The sequence below is a fragment of the Pollicipes pollicipes genome, unplaced genomic scaffold, assembly GCF_011947565.3.
Source record: "Pollicipes pollicipes isolate AB1234 unplaced genomic scaffold, Ppol_2.1 Scaffold_4740;HRSCAF=5597_pilon_pilon_pilon, whole genome shotgun sequence".
Classification (NCBI taxonomy): Eukaryota; Metazoa; Arthropoda; class Thecostraca; order Pollicipedomorpha; family Pollicipedidae; genus Pollicipes; species Pollicipes pollicipes.
Genome location: NW_023596545.1, coordinates 6,725,555 through 6,743,290, shown reverse-complemented (window position 1 = coordinate 6,743,290; position 17,736 = coordinate 6,725,555). Strand labels below are relative to the sequence as shown.

General features: G+C 54.3%; 1 pseudogene; it reads right to left on the bottom strand.

The window, feature by feature from the left end:
• Positions 1 to 17,736, bottom strand: part of LOC119098952 (NADPH oxidase 5-like) — a 33,249-nt pseudogene that overhangs the window by 14,338 nt on the left and 1,175 nt on the right.

Below are 17,736 nucleotides of genomic sequence, written 5' to 3'. Positions count from 1 at the left end.
TGCCAGTTGGGCCATATTGGAGATACTGAGAGGCAAGGTGTTTGCAAACACGATTCGGACGTTGGCTAGTACATCCGTTAATGAATAACATAAAGCAGAAAATATATGTTTGAGAATATTAGGCAAGTATTCACATCCAACGCCTCTTGCCAATCGCCGAGTGTCCGAGTTTCCGCGGGCGTTCTTCAGGCTCGTTGCACGCTCCGACGCTACCAACAAGGCGTGCCGTGTGGGTGAGATCTGTCAAAGAGAGCAGGCGTCTCTCGCGCTCGGGGCCTGTACTGTACGCAGCGCCCGCCCACCGCCGCCTGAGCCGCCGTCCCACTCACCGCAGGCCCTGGCCAGCACGTAGAAGCCGGGCAGGCCCCTGAACTGGACGCAGCGCGAGACGAACAGGCCTACGTTGACGGCCAGGAAGGCGAAGAGGAAGGCCAGGTACGTGTAGTTGTTCCTGATGTAAGGCAGCGAGAACTGGTAGGGCCTGACGGAGGTGAGCTGGCGCAGGAAGGAGAGTCCACGGCGCGGCTGCGGCGGCACCAGCCAGCGATCGATGCTGTGAATATGCCCGGCGAAGACGGTGATTAGCGCACAACTGCGCTTATCACCAGGTGATGGCATGTACTGGAGATGATGGAGACGGCTAACTACGGCGCGAATGGTTCGCCACAGATGTGGATTGTTACAGCATACGTGGGTTAGATTGCGGATGTCTAATTCCTCAAATGCAGGCACTGTGCATACAACAGAACAGACACAGCGATAGAATGCGTGGCATAGTGCCACTGAACTAACAATAGCCACGCATATTAGGCATGTGTAATCAAACAATACTCGTGGAGCAAGTCGCGTTGTGAGCCGGACTTTCACCGAATCTTAGCTCAGATCAAGACCCATTGTCACTATGACACTTTACGGCGGCGTGCCAAATGACACGGACACTTGAACACGGACACATCGCAACACATGGACGCGTTACCAAAGCGGACCTGACCACTAACACTGCGAGGGGTTCTGAGTCGACTGGGCCTCAGTGCGCGCATCAAACGCCTGAAAAAGCTCCCAGCCCACAGCAAGCACCACAAATGGATCTGTGAAATGTGTAGAAAGTAAAACTCTAACCCATGCAGGAAGCCAAAATAATGTACTCCGAGAACACGCACGGCTGTATTCGCAAATGGTTATCGAGGACCGCCCTGCCGTCCAGGATGTCGTCTCTCCTGGTAAAACAGTCTTACCCTGTTTTCAGTCTGTCGTCTTTCCAGGTTCACCCAGTCTTACCATGTGGTCAGTATGCCGTCTCTCCAGGTTCGACCTGTCCGCGCCCTGTCATCACGGTGGCGACGCCACAAGTTTGGTTCATAGATTGCGATGTGGTTTGTTACAGGGCGAGAGTGACAAGTCATATTAGAACTCACTGAGCGTTAGTTTTTCGCTTTTACTGTCTTAACATCACTCTGGCTTGTAGGGGTGTCATGTTTCAAAAAGGGCAAAGCACTGCATGACGTATGACAAACACTTGGCCCTGTGGATCACAAATTGGATGCACGAGGCTCACTTCAGAGATCAGGACAGCAGTCTAATTTCGTGCAGCGGCATTTGGTTACATCGAATTACTGGATATTTTGGCTACCTCCTCGCTCTCCCCTCGAGAATCGATGTACCTATCACCAGAATACTGAGTGTAATGGGAAGCCCTGGATCCTCGCCCTCCTGATCTTGTACTCCTGACCATTATGATCACATGAGGCAATCCACATGGCAAGCAGACAGACGCAACAAATAGCTTCGGGGCGTATTGCAGGACACATACAACCGGCAGTTGAATCTTTCAGCAACAATGCCAACCGACACCTCAGAAATGGCGAGTAGAGAGGTATAAGACTGACGCAAAAAGGACCCCTGGGCCAATTCGCACGCTTGAGAACGAAAGCAGCGACAGGACGTCACGCCCCTTCTTAGCTTCGTGATTACCACTCGTTGTATGAGCCTTCTATTGATTTCAAGATGCTGTGAGAAAGGAAAACACGCATGACAAAATGGTTACATACTTCAGCTTGAGCATATTGGTCGTTGTTATGTACGCATACACCATGACATCGACGTCCGTACCCACATCCAAATTGAGCCGGACATATGGTGCTGTGTCCAGAGGTGCTGCTGCACGTGTTTTTACCTGCATCCACGCGCTGGCAGTTCGTACCACGTACTGGTCAATATGCGTAGTAGGTAGTAACGCACGTGGTCAACAAATAATTTCCAACTGTTCACTGAAGTCTTAGCTGCAGCCGTAGCTCAGAACATATAGCCGCTTAGACACTTTATGTGTAACAAAGTGGGCAATCCGAAAATGCTCTTTTGGCCAAAGCTTGAACTTAAACATAGGCTGAGGTCCTCCTCAGCCTCTTATTGCGCATCCAGCTCTTCTGACATGTTACGGGATGCAATACCGAAATCAACCGAGATAGAGCCTTCCAAAGAAAAGGCGACACATGAAATCAAAAGGAGCAGAATCTTTTAAAAAAGAACAATCGACACACGGCGGGTCACATGTGGTAAGGTCAGCGGCGTGAAAGAACGCATGGTGAGCGTGTGCGAGGTAGACTGCATCACTTCCAACGGCCCAGCATTCCGACAAGAACGACGGAGAGCATGAGCGTTAGTGCAAAACATCAGAAAACATCACGGACAGAGCGCCGAGTGTGTTCGTACGCCGCCCATGCTCATTTTCTTTGGGCAATCGCGACGAGGTGCGTCAGTTTGGAGTCGGTGTGCTTTGAGCCTGCGGCCGTCACACGCATCACGCTTGCGCCGCCGAGCGCGCCGGCTGCACTGACCTCCCCCGACCCCTCGTGTCGCTGGGACCGGTCCCCCCCCCCCCCACCCCTACCCCCACCCCTTTGGTCTGGACCTCGAGCCTTCAGACGCCACCCACCTGATCGACAGGTTCTCCAGCAGGCCCTCGTGCTTCTCCAGCTGCGCCTTCAGCGCCTCGTACGTGATGGTGCCGTGGCCCTGCACGTCCGCGTCCTCGAACAGGGCGGACGTCAGGTCCTCGATCTGCTCGTCGCTGAACTTCATGCCGTTCTCCTCCATGCAAGCATTCATCACGTGCTGCAGCTCGCGGTGCTGGATCAGGCCATCGCCTGTTGAGGACAACCTCGCGGAGTCATGTGTGGAGCGAGGGTAAGCGGGTGGGTCACATGGAGGAGGGAGGGGACATGGGCGGGTCATCGGATGAGGGAGGGGTAAATGGGATGAGTGGGGAGGAAGGGGAAGTGATACGACCACAAGTGCAGAGGAATGTGAACCTGGTGTGAGCGCAGCGGACGCACGGTCCTATATCAGCAGCCGTCAAACTAAAGGTGCACGCACAAAAGAGATCAGCTGTTGACTTCCCAAGATCATTACATGTCATGGTGATCTCGCAATCTTTTCTCACATTCATTACTCGTCGGTTCTCCAACCGCGGCGTCGGCACCCGTTCAGCGCCTCGATATCCTGACAAGGCTTGCAACATCACCGCTTGTATAAGCATTATGAGGTCAGAGTTTGCTTGCTGATTTGTTGACCTTTAATGTATCACTAGTGCTGGTCAGGCGATGGTACATGGCAAATGTAGACAAAACCAATGGTTTCTCTATAACGTCCTCTATCCAGTACCTCTTAGCATACTGAAGGCTGAGCACAAGGGCTCTGAACTCCTAATATTGAAGAACAGAAGATGATAGCTTTTCTTGCTAAAATAATTACACTTTATCAACGCTACCTTAATAACTGTACACTCAAACACGCCCATACACATATCGGCAACGACGGACACGTAAATTGTCCAATAGCCACAGGCGATCCAGTACTTCCTCGGCAGTGTCACCTACCGTCCAGGTCGTACACCTTGAAGAGGAAGCGGATCTTGTCGTCGTGCGACTGGCCGGCAAACTGGTGCATGGCGTCGATGAACTCCTGCAGCGACACCGTGCCGCTGCCGTCCCGGTCGAAGATCTTGGAACACCCGCTCCGCGAAGAACGGCTGCAACAGACGTCCAGCGGTCAGTGGCCGCGCCGGGGCTCACCCGGCGGTCGGTGGCTTGTGCCCCTCTCGCTGTGACACGTCTCAGGACTGCGGAGCGTGGCAGGATGTCGGGGGAGGGGGGGGGGGGCGCCCGACTCCGCACCAGCAGGGACACCGGCCGGGACCCCGTCTCTCGCTGCCGGGCTCTGACACGTCTTGGGACTGGGAGCGTGGCAGGATGTCGGGGAAGGCTCCGACTCCCGCACCGCCAGGACACTCGCGGCGTGGCGGACTGATGGCATCGGTGTACGGACACACGGGGGAGCCGCGTCGCCGGAGGGGCCGTGCAACAAGAACAGCGGTCATCCCAACATGCTTTGTGGATTAACGACTTACACCGCTTGGGAAGACTAGATTATTTGACGTTTGGGTTTAAGAATTTGCCCCCGTAAAGATTACATGCATATCCCAATTTCAATCCAGTGTGAAATCAGTGACAACTCGGGCATCATCGCACTAGGGTGAAGAGGCTTAAAATAATAAGTTGAAAAAATGTTCCGAAAAATTGTAATGGTGCCTTTAAAAATAAAGGAGCGTGGATGGTGGTGAACGGACAAGAAGATGTGAAGAGCACCACGATGCGTCTTATACACAATAATCTGTCTTCCGACCACACCAGCTGCAACATGTCATACACGTCTTTGGAATTTCAACACTTCGCAGCAAGCTGAGATACTCACGTTCTTTGTTTGGATGATCTTCTGGAAGTCCTCGAGATGGAGCTCTTCTGAACTCCCCAGCTGGCCCCTGAACAAGCCCTCCAGCCATTCAAGGTTCTCTTTGGTGAAGCCAGTCCGCGGCCTGGAATATGGAACAACACGTCACGGCTGCGAGCTAACCCTTCCTCGACCAGCCACGTGGTCAGGTGCGCGAGAGAGCGTGGATCGGGCGTCCTCGACCAGCCACGTGTCAAGTGCGCGAGAGAGCGGGGGGTCGGGCGTCCTCGACCAGCCACGTGTCAGGTGCGCGAGAGAGCGTAGATCGGGCGTCCTCGACCAGCCCACGTGTCAGGTGCGCGAGAGAGCGTGGATCGGGCGTCCTCGACCAGCCATGTGTCAGGTGTGCGAGAGAGCGGGGGTCATGCGTCCTCGACCAGCCACATGTCAGGTGCGCGAGAGAGCGTGGATCGGACGTCCTCGACCAGCCACGTGTCAGGTGCGCGAGAGAGCGTGGGCCGGGCGTCCTCGATCAGCCACGTGTCAGGTGCGCGAGAGGGCGGGGGTCAGGCGTCCTTGACCAGCCACGTGTTAGGTGCGCGAGAGGGGGGGGGTCGGTCGTCCTCGACCAGCCACGTGTCAGGTGCGCGAGAGAGCGTGGATCGGACGTTCGACCAGCCACGTGTCACGTGCGCGAGAGGGCGGGGGTCGGTCGTCCTCGACCAGCTACGTGTCAGGTGCGCGAGAGAGCGTGGATCGGACGTCCTCGACCAGCCACATGTCAGGTGCGCGAGAGGGCGGGGGTCAGGCGTCCTTGACCAGCCACGTGTCAGGTGCGTGATAGAGCGTGGGTCGGTCGTCCTCGACCAGCCACGTGTCAGGTGCGCGAGAGGACGGGGGTCGGTCGTCCTCGACCAGCCACGTGTCAGGTGCGAGAGAGAGCGTCGGTCGGGCGTCCTTGACCAGCCACGTGTCAGGTGCGCGAGAGGGCGGGGGTCGGGCGTCCTTGACCAGCCACGTGTCAGGTGCGAGAGAGAGCGTCGGTCGGGCAGAATCGCCGGGTCTGCTTATCATCAGATGTTACGCATCAAGCGTTACTTCTAGCGCTGACCATACACTGCTGCGCTAGATGGGTCGACCCAGCGGTCTACCGTCGTATGTTTTATCACAAGCAGGGAGCCAGCCAACTTGGAGTAAGACATCACGTGGGACGAGCTGGCATTCACATTGGCAGGCAATGGGCCAGCCGAACAATCGTCTTAGAGCCAAGTACCTTGAATGCTTGGCGCACTCTTCCGATGTGACGTATTTACATTTTGCCCGGAGTTTTCTGCCTACGATGCAATACTCCAGCACGATTCTAGAATTAGCATGTGTCCTGCGGGCCAGGGGCCATACTGGTACCGGTACGGGTTCCGGAGGGCCGGTAGCCCTACCTTGATTGAGGCAGCGTTCTGGCCCATAGCGTCCCGGACGGAGACACTGTACAGGGTACAAGCATTGCATGGTTCCGAAACCGCTGTGTTAAAAAAACCCTGTTCTAAAAATTTCCTTTGGAAATTTTAAGACCGGTTAGACGGACGTCTTTTATTTCAAACCTGGCAAAAGTTACTGGTACATTAACGAAAGGTCTGAACAAGGCGAGCGTCGCCTAACATTGGCACTGTTTGGTGGTCGAGCCTCACAACTGCTCTGTTTGGGTTTCGAGCCTGGTTCCCGGCGAGCAGTTTCATGCCAGCCCTACTCAGACTGGGCGGAGTGCCGCACCCCCTCCATCTTTCATCTCCTCTCGGTCTTCATGGTCTGCGCGTTTGAAAACGGCGGCCTGTGCATTTCCATGAGGGCCATGCCTCCGTTTGAAATGGTAGTATGTATCTTGCCGCGGTGGCCTACGCCCTTCAGGCGGTTCTGTGCGTCTGACACGGGTGATCTATGTGACCGTCAGTGGCGGTCTGTGCGTCTGACACGTTGAGCCATGTGGCCGTCATGGCGGGTCTGTGCGTCTGACACGTTGAGCCATGTGCCGTCAGGGCGGTCTGTGCGTCTGACACGTTGAGCCATGTGGGCCGTCAGGGCGGTCTGTGCGTCTGGACACTTTGAGCCATGGTGGCCGTCGGGCGGTCTGTGCGTCTGACACGGTGAGCCATTGACCGTGCGTCTGGACAACGGTGATCCGCGCATCTTGACAGCCCGGTCCTTTAAGCTTGACGCGCCGGCCTGTTTTGCTGTCGGGCGCCCGTTGGTCGGGTCGGCTCGCTGACCTGCCGAGCGAGACCGCGCGTGGGAGCGGCCCAGGCGCTCTCTCAGCGACGTCAACCGCACCCGTCACACGGCTGACCACTGACCGGCCCGCCGACCGGCCGCCGAACGGGTGCCGGCCAGCGCCGACGGGTGCCGACCGACCGCGGACGGGTGCCGACCGGCCGCCGGCGGGTGCCGACCGGCCGCCGACGGGTGCCGGTGGGTGCCGAACACGCGTCAGTTACGCTAGCGGCACTCAATGGCTTCCATATATTAGGTGAGACAACAGCCGCCATCAAGAATGATAAAAAAATGGGAACCGACCACGGCATTCTGCTTTAGCCATATGTAAAGCGGATGTCTGCAGCACCGTGCCATCCCGAAGCATTTATCACCAGTAGCGTAACGCCATGCACTTGCATTTATCATCTGCAGCACAACACAGTGCACTTGGCATTGGTCAATATTGCCCCCAGGCATGCAGCATTGCAAGTGTGCCACGCTTCGTCTCACTTCGTGACGTATTGACTTACATAACTCTCCTGCAACCGCACAGTAAATTTATAGCCCAGATTCTGACGGTGTGAAGGGCCCAGCAGCTGGCCACCATTGCGGTCATTTGCTGGCCACAAACCAGCGGACCGAGCCTGGCTTCCAGGGGCAGCTCTTAGAGCGCGGTCCAGTGGGGTTCGCCCCGACATCAGATTTGATCGAGTCCCTCGACACAGGTGAACTGGTCGTACCGCACGATGGCCTGTTGTCGACGCATGTGGTCTGTCGTTCAACCCGGTGCCTGTCGTACCGCCAGGGTGGCTATCGCACCACATGGTGGCCTGCTGTACCGCACGGTGGCCTTTCGTACCGCACGCTGCCTCTAATTCCGCACGGCTGCCTCTCGTACCGCACGGCCTGCCTGTCGCACCGCACGGCAGGCTGCCGTACCGGCCCCGGCGGCCTTCGTACCGCACTGTAGCCTGTGTCCATCGCGCGTGCATCACGCGGTTGGCTGTCGTTCCACCACTGTTACCTTACCCTATCACAAGCCCGCACGCCCTCCGGCACGGCACGCGGAGAGCGACCGCTGCCGTGACCTCCCGCCCCGACCCACTGCCGAGCTAGGGTCAGTCACCAAGGTCGGCCAGGACAGGTCGGACATGGTCGCCAAGATCATTGTCAAGGCCATTAGCATGGCTTGTTCATGGTCATGGTCATGGTTATGGTCGATGACATGGTCTATTGGACTTCCTACCAGTCTTGGTATGGTCCAGTGTCACACGATTGGTCTGGGATGTCAATCATTACACGATCCGAGACTAGTGTCTGGAGTCATAAGGGTCACAAAACTGAGCTTTCACTCCATTGGCTATTGACAGCGGCGACGCCGATCAAAAAGACCAAGCGATAGGCACACATCTTGGCAACAAACCAGTGATGAACTTTCCATAGCTGTGAGCCGAACAGCGAGGTTCGTAAATGTTTTAGCAAAGGTCAAAGTGCAAAAGTCAATTATAAACACTCAAGAGAGAGAACAAGGTAAAATCGAGGGAGAGAAAGAGAGAGAGAAATAGAGAGAGAGAGAGAGAGAGAAGAGAGAGAGAGAGAGAGAGAGAGAGAGAGAAGAGAGAGAGAGAGAGAGAGAGAAGAGATCGAGAGAGATAGAGAGAGAGAGAGAGAGAGAGAGAGAGATGAGAGAGAGAGAGAGAGATAGAGAGAGAGAGAGAGAGAGAGATGAGATAGATGAGAGAGGAGAAGGAGAGAGAGAGAGAAGATAGAGAGATAGAGAGAGTAGAGAGAGAGAGAGAGAGAGGAGAGAGAGCAGAGAGAGAGAGAGAGAGAGAGAGAGAGAGAGAGAGAGAGAGGAAAGAGAGAGAGAGAGAGAGAGGAGTAGAGAGAGAAGAGAAGAGAGAGAGAGAGAGGAGAGAGAGAGAGAGACGAGAGAGAGAGGAGAGAGAGAGAGAGAGAGAGAGAGGAAAGAACGAGAGAGAGAGAGAGAGAAGAGAGAGAGAGAAGAGAGAGAGATAGAGAGAGAGAGAGAGATAGAGAGAGAAGAAGAGAGAGAGAGAGAAGAGAGAGTAGAGAGAGGAGATAGATACAGAGAGAAGAGAGAGGAGAGAGAAGAGGAAGAGAGAGAGAGAGAGAGAGAGATAGAGAGAGAGAAGAGAGAAGAGTATAGATATAAGAATAGATAGAGAGAGAGAGAGAGGAGAGAGAGAGAGAGAGTCAGAAGATATGGACAGAGAGGCTGACGGACACAGACTGATATTTTGCTCTTCTCCAGTGCAAAACCATCATGCATTGACGCATGCATTCATTAATTCGGTTGCTCCTTCCAGTTCAGCACTTTTCGCCAACAGCTAGCAACGCAGCTAAGCTTTTTTATGTTGCAATCTATTGGATTGCAAGGTGAGACAGTATAAGCTTGCTAATGGTTGAATCTCACTTGTTCTCACTCGCTAATGAAAAAGGCTCACTTAATGGGTGAACTGCATCTGACCTGTCCACAGCTTTACCAAGACTTCCTAGAGCAAACCCTGAGAACCTTAGCAAGCGCCGATTGTGGAATCTGGGGCAGCATAGCGTGAGATCAGGTTACAGACCGGCGAGGTGAGGCGAGATCACCGCAAGATCAATCACACCAGGTTTCACCACGTTTCCCAGCTAACACCCACTCTTGCATTGGCCACGAAGCCACCTCGCCAAAGCCTGCAGGACCCGAGATCGAGAGACAGGCGCTCGGTGTGAGCCACCGATGCCACCACACTTCACGGCGGCGAATCAGAATTCAGAGGAGAGCTCACAGAACATCACTGTTGGCAACTTCCCAATACCGGAGCTCGGGCGGTGGTGAAACAGCATGCGCCACTGGCATGGCCGGACGGAAAGGATGCAACGTGTTAAACCACAGCTAAAAGCCGCGACATGACACTGGTATGTGTTATTTCATAAGGTGCTGTCAAGACCCATTCTAGTAATTTCGAGGCCTGACGTGATGGGAAAGCCACAGGCGTTAATGGTGATTGTTATACAACCGTTTGACACCTCCGGGTTTCAGGGAGATCAGGAAAATCCTCTGGGCGACCATCGTGGAGCAAACGTACGAGAATTGTTGTCGCTTTTGAAATACAGAATTGGAGAACAAGAAGTGATCTCGGAGAGCAGGCACGATAACAAGCTCCAGGATACAAGTCAATGGCAAAAAAGGTTTCAAGCTCAGGAAACCCATGTGCATATCGATCCATCACATGATTCTGGATGTACGTTTGAAAATTTGGAAGAGATTGCACATCTCTGCGCTGGCCAGATCTGGGCAGACCAGAAGAGCATCTTATTGAGGCACGGCAACACGCCGACGAGGGCCGGCGCGTCTCCTGGACGACTCTGGACTTGGCGCCCCGCTGCCGGCGGCTGGGCGCCGAGGTCACGTCCACTGCACACGTGACCTCGTCCAGTGACACGCCTCGGAGGTAACGGCTGCAGCGCACGCGCTCGGTCCAGCACCGGTGCGGCCCGCCAGAGCTGCGGGGTCACCGGGGCCATGTCGGCCCCCGGGCGTCATTCGGTGGGGCGGGGAGGACTGGGCTACGCCTGCGCGGTACGAAGCTCGTGAACAAAACGCCAGCCAGATGCCGACCACATACTGCAGGTTCTGAAAAGAAAAAAATGCTCCTATCCGCACATTTACGGGACCCAGAACTGCAATTTCACTCATTCGGTTCGTATCATTGACGAATTATGATAATTTAAGCATGAGATGAAGCATTCCTCATGCATATGCATAACGTTGGACCGAGAGTTGCCGTCCACTAATTACTCGCCCCACGGTAATAAGCCCATTAACGTGGCGCTTGTGGGTAGCTTTAAAATGGAGCTGTACATGATGAAATTTGAGACATTACTATATCTATGATGCCTGTTGCAAAAGTCATATGATATGAGCAACTGGGAGAAACAATCGCGTGTAACATCATCCAAGTGCGCACCGCCGTCCTGCAAGGCAAGACACCAGCAGATAAGCGGTATATCTTTGATTCAACGAGGATTAATCATAGCTTGGTACCGACAGCGCCACCAGGGAATAATGACGTATCCAACAAACCTCAACCTTTTTGCCATAATCTGACGTTCCAATTCGCGAAAATATTATAACCCAAAACGCCAGCAGTTCATAGCGTGCATTTTTGATATACCAAAAATGGTGCGTGTTACTCAGCTCCGAGGCATTTGCCACAAGCAGCCATTGCCACTTGAAACCAATATCAAACATCTCGAAGGCATTTGCTATAATATGCTTTACCGAAAGTCATTTAAGAACGATCAAGTGACCCGGGCCGCTGACTTCCAGCCCATAGCCGGCCGATTTCGCCGCACTGAAGCATGATGACGTTTGTTGCGCGACTTCAAAAGGCGCTAATGTCCAGCACATAAAGATACAGCCAGAATTTTGCCAGAATTTTTAGGCGAAAGCTTAACGTACAGTAATGCTTGGTTTGCCCCGTCCTGCCCTCTGACGTCACCAGACCTTTGGCACGGCCACCACCATCTGGCGTATGTCACCCAGTCAGGGGCACATAAAGAGCACCCAATGAGGCTCGAGCCCACCAGGCCCAGGGTAGGGAATTCTGAGGGCGGGCGCTATGACCAACTGGGCTAAGGGGACGGTCCGCACATACATTGAGTACTTAGGGAAGGTTCAGGGCTTAGCTGATTAGAATAGGTTAGAACGGGCTACCATGCTGTTTAATAGTCCAAGGACTTTGGGACTAAGCCGGCAAACAGCCTGGTCCCGTTCGTTTCACTGGAGATTCCATGATGCAATATTGTGGAACATAGCTGACACCCATGCACCCTAATAAATATGTCAAGTAATGATGACCATGACGCCAGTCTGCTTACACAGGAGAAACGCCACGATAGCCAGTATTTGAACTGTAGTTTGGTAGCTTTAGCCGACGAACTTTGGAAAAAGGGTATCATATTTCAAGTCAGACACGCTTGTCTAGCAGCGTGATCAAAATTTCCAGTTCAATATTATAGCTGGAAATATCATTTCAATGAAAACCAACCAAGTCCGTTTTTTTGAGTCGCGCCTAGATCACATTTGAGCTCGACGGGCCAGACACACGACCAGTTTCTATGGGAGCCGATATTGACGTCAGTTTGAATTCATTGCCTACTGCGGCTCCGCACAATTACAGTGATTAATTCTGGTGGGGCCTGGCCAAACAAAACGCAAGGAAAAGACGCTGGCTTAAAAATAAGCCGACATCAATGCACTTGCCTTCGTTTCACCCACACACAACAAAAAATCAATGTATTTAGAAGAGCGTCATTCAGGTAAGCCTTATCTCAAACACGATACCTGCTCCCTGGCTCACAGGTCAATGAGTATTCTATTGCATGCGGCATGCTGCAAGTTGTTCAGTTTATGCCATGAAGCTTTTTTCGTAGGCATGTTAAGTTTTGTGGTGAGCTCTGCAACGCTGGAAACCACGTGTTACCGCAAGGATGCAGCCAATAGGGACATCTCTCAGTCCCTTGCCCCTTTTTTCTCGTTTTTTTTCTCACAAAAGATTGCTCCCGCCAGAAGGTTCATACTCAGCGTGACGTGTGCTTTCCAAACTCCTCTCCCCCAGCGGTTAAGAAAATCCTGACCGCGCCCCTGTCTAAAGAAGCGTTTTACGAAATCCCAGGAATATCCACTGTCGCCATGACGTTCGCATATGGCAAACAACAAACTACATCCAACATCACTCAATTAAGACTAGCTGATATTACAGCCTTCGTTTAGGACCTTTTGATCACATCTTGAGAGAAAATTTAAATACTGAATGAGTTTATAAGATAGGCCAGGAAATTTTGACCGGGGTTTGCAAGATTGATATCGAATTTACGATGAGGTTTTCCAATTGGAAACAGCGTCAGTTAGCTATTTGCAGCAAACGCTTTAGACTTTGGATAAAAGAACTCAGCAGCGAAAGAAGACTGCGACCAAAATCGTGGGGCGCGGACTGTGGGCTCCGACCATTCTTCAGCTTCCACGGAACCGGCGCCCTCGATGCTCGGCGGCCACTGCTGCCCCTGCACCGCGCATATTGCACCCGCTCTGATGAGCGTCCCCGTTGGGGGAGCCAAACACTCCACATCCCACGTCAACCGTGCTGGGTCATGACCCACGACACTGCAGGCTTTCGTGGCACGGCCGGTTCTCCACGCACCTGGACCGGGCAGCGGCTGCTGCACGTACCTGGAGCCCTCCTCGGGCTGCACGGGCGACCAGCGTCCGTCACCGCCATGTGACCTCACTCGGTAGCTGGTGACACGCACGCAGGGCCGGCCGGTGGACATCTACATGACCACCGGCGGCGGCCGGCGCTGGCGCGGCCGGCGCGGCAGACCGTCGCCGCCGCCGCCGCCGTCGCAGTCCCACAGTCGTCCGTCACCAGCACCACACCCGTGCCGGCTGCGGAGCGGGCGGCCGTAACGTCCGCGTGGACGGCACTAGACTGCGGACTCAGAGGCTCGGCAGTGCTCCCGGCGCAGCCCGGCGCGTGCCCGGCGCTTGACTGCGGAGCTGGCTTCTCACGGGCGCCGCCGTCCGGCGTCGCTTTCACTGCCGCCACCGCGGTGGGGGGACTCACGGAGTGGCCACCGGTGGCCGTGAGCTCCGCTCTGCAGGGAACTCGGCGCTGTGCGCAGGCCTGACCTGCGACCTGAGCTGACGCGCATACCCGGCGCCACTGATCTCGAAGGCGCAGCGGGCGAGGTCACGGTTCCGTCGGACGCACGGGAGCGGAGCACGTGCCGCCGCTTTTTGCTCAGCTCGTGATGCACGCGTGAACATGTCCACCAAGACAAAGAGAGGTATTTTCATGGTTTGGTGGGTTCAAACCAGTTCACTTAAAAACGTAAGAATGCGGGGTGTCCTCATAGCCAGTGTCGCTAATAGCATTCTTATGTTGTTCTCCATTCGCGACCTTAGAAATCATGGCTGCAGCGTTTTCGAGGCTCCATGATGACCTTATATGATGTGAGCAGAAACAGTAAAACACCTAGCTAGGTCATGTGTAGCGCACCCCAAGTGGCTTGCTGATCGAATCGACGTTTAATTCCTGGGAGTATTTACGACAGGGAAGCTCGCAACTGCGTTTGTTAGTTATTGGGTAAGGGTTCCCTAGGCCTGAACGGCGAGGTCTTTACAGTTGGGCGATATTTACATAAAGCAGCGCAGCATGGGTTCAGCGCGAGAACCGCACGCCTCAAATATGACAGAATGTGAGGAGTCTTGGAAACTGACACAAAAGCATGAACATGCAAATCAGCACCGTTTTATCCCGAACGATCTAGCAGTGACTTGCACAGTTACATTTGAACGACTTGAGGCTGTCATATCTTAAGACGTGTCAATAGCCTCGTGCATTTCATAACTCCTTCACAGGGCTAATACGACATTTCTATTATGTTTGCACTGATCTGCCTAATGGCCGCGTCAACGCGCGCTCACGACCATCGGTTTTCTCTCACGTTTTTTCATTCTCCAAACAGGGCCACGGCTGCGCTGATGACGGCCATCATTATGCACCATGACGCTGCAATATTTAAAACAAGCACGCGCGTATGCGAGACAAAACGGGCCGCTAAAGTGTCATGAAAAGGCCATAACGTAGCGATGTTATTGGCAACGCGGCCAACGCGGCGGGTGAAATCACTTCTGCCAGCCGCGTGACTCCGACTCGGTCGGACCACGGACCGCAGACGTGCGTCAGGAGTCAGGCAAGCGAGGCGAGTTGGCGCGCTGGTCACGGCTCGCTTGAGAACAGGCGACTCGTCACCATCGCTGACGTCACTCCTGGCGCGGATGGTAAACACGGCCGCCTGAAGTGATAATGGGTTGGCCTTCACCCAGTCCGAATGACAATGGGCTGGCCGTCGCCCAGTCCGAATGACAATGGGCTGGCTGTCACCCAGTCCGAATGACAATGGGCTGGCCGTCACCCAGTCCGAATGACAATGGGCTGGCCGTCACCCAGTCCGAATGTGTCATCAGGACGTCCTCAAGTGAACGCTGTGGAACCGTCCTCAAGCGTACGCTGTGGAACCGTCCTCAAGTGTACGCTGTGAAACCATCCTCGAGTGTACGCTGTGGAACCGTCCTCAAGTGTACGCTGTGAAACCATCCCCAAGTGTACGCTGTGGAACCGTCCTCAGAATAGGCTGGTGACCGCTGGTGGCCGCTTCCAACAATAGATAACATTGCTTGCAATTCTTTAGATGGGAATTTAAGGCACAATCAGGGAGCGAAACGAACTTTCTTGTTCTGGTGATGATTTTCGTGAGCTTTTGTTGGGGGAGAAGATCCAAAGCTCACACTTGATGTCGCTGCCACCAGCTTGGCGACATGGTGACACCCATATGATGTCATGTTTCACCTATGGTGTCATAGCCTGTCCTCAGGACAGAAAGGCATGCACGCTGCCAGATCTGTCATCAAAACAACTGCCCGTCATACAGCTCGAGTCTGTCACCAGAATAGAAGGACAGGAAGACAGACGACAGGTCAAGAATCAGGGTTTGTCATCAGAATGTCCTGAAAGACAGGTCAGCTAAAAAGTCACGGGCATCTGGAGTTAATTGGGCTTAAACCTCCCTTATCCACCCGGAAGGGCGGACAGGTCACTGTTATGTGACGCCTACTATTTCCTCGCATCCATGGTTGGACAGTCGCTCCACGAAGAATAACAAAGGCCTGACAGGGCCGAAAGGAATGGTGCGGTCTTAGCTGTGGCTCTGTGTGGCCACGCCGACTGGTGCAGTTCATGCATCACACAGGTGTAGTGTGCCCAAGCGCAAGACACGCTTGCACAGTGTGGCTGTGGCTGTGTGGCCTCGCCGAGTGGTGTGGCTCATGCATCACACAGGTGTAGTGTGCCCAAACGCAAGACAAGCTTGCACAGTAGCTGTGGCTGTGTGGCCACACTGACTGATGTGGCTCATGCATCACACAGGTGTACCGTGCCCAAACGCAAGACACGCTTGCACAGTGTGGCTGTGGCTGTGTGGCCACGCCGACTGGTGTGACTCACGCATCACACAGGTGTAGCGTGCCTAAGCGCAAGGCACGCCTGCACAGTGTGGCTGTGACAGAGGCACAGCGTTATTCAACGCAGGCATGAAATCACCGAAGACTGCAGTTCCTAGGCCTGCGGCGTTTGTGGACCCCCGGGACCGTCTCTGTGGCGCTCAGCCGTCGCTCCGCCGGGGATGCCGTCATCGGCGCGTGTCGCGGCGGCACCAGGCAGCGGCCACAGGCGTCAATACCGCCCATGACGGAGGGGTGCCGAAAAAAGCCACCAGAGCGCGCCGTCCGTCTCAATTCTCCTGGCTTGCCACACGCGGCGCCGATGCGTGAGCGATAGCAGTGGCGTGGGAAGGTGTATTGTTCCGACGTGCTGCGTCATGATGCCGCGCGTCGTCGCTTCCGAGTCGATCGTAGCTCCCTGACCCCATGTGACCCGAGGTGGTGACCCGACGTCGATCTGACGCCACAGACGTGGTGATCTAATACTGACCCAGGGTTACCGAGGTGATGGCGCGGTACTGAACTGGTGTTACCGAGCTGGTGGCTCAGTACTGACCTGGCGTTATAGAGGTGGTGGCTCAGCACTGACATGACGTTATCGAGGTGGTGGGTTGGTACTGACCTGGCGTTGCTGAGGTTGGCGATGAAGTCCATCGTGAGTTGGACGGTGACCTGGCCGAATTCGTGAATCACTCTAAAAATCGTTGGGATCACCTGAAATGCACGTTACCCGCGATTAAGATCAAATATTTTTGGTTAAGCCAACATTGTGCCTGACACCTGGGTTTTATCTGTTGGCTAGCATACACACACACGCACCCGAACACGCACACGCACACGCACAGGCACACGCACACGCGCACACACATACGCCCGCCCGTACGTACGCACGCACGCACACGCACATACAATGTAAAGTGTACATGGCGGAGACTATAATTTCGGAATCCTTGCTGGACCATCTTCATGACGCGCTAGCTGCAAATGCATATAGGGTACCTGTCTTGAATTATCTAATCTTGTGGTAAGATGAAATTTATAGTGACCTAGAATAGCACCGTACACTCGGGGTGGGTTACCGGATTGGAGGGTCTATTCTGCGAAGCCCGTGCCAGTGAACTTACTTGTCTGGGCTTCGATTACCGTTATGTATGGTAAACATTCACGGATTGGGGAAACGACACGTTATTTATTTTACACAAAGATAGTAATTTGATGTGCGAAAGAGAAGAGACACAAAATAAGCACAAAGTGAGATCCCAACAAAAGACTACTGTTGATCTGATTCTCGCTCAAGTTGTTTTTCCACAGTAGGGCTCATCTCACACTCATACAAACATATATGATCTCATCCCGAACCACCGACCAGAATACTGGAGGCAGACTTACGCCCTTGGCTCGAATAATGCGTCCAAACACGTCCTTGTTGATGTGGTGCCGGCCGCAGATGAGGTAGGCGGCAGTCTCTATCACCTGCACCAGCTCGCGGTCGTCAGTGGTCCTAGCGAGGCGCAGGCGTCACAGCAGGCGTCACTGCGTCACTCTGATCAGCCTTCGGCACTTTGCTGGTGCCCGAGCACCAGGCAATGAGCAGTCACGATGCGGAAGGGGCGGTCGCGGGGACAAGGGCGTGCAGCCAAGGGGGGGGGGGGCTAACAGGTTCGTTCCCCTTTCCCCTCCCATCCCTCCTGAGC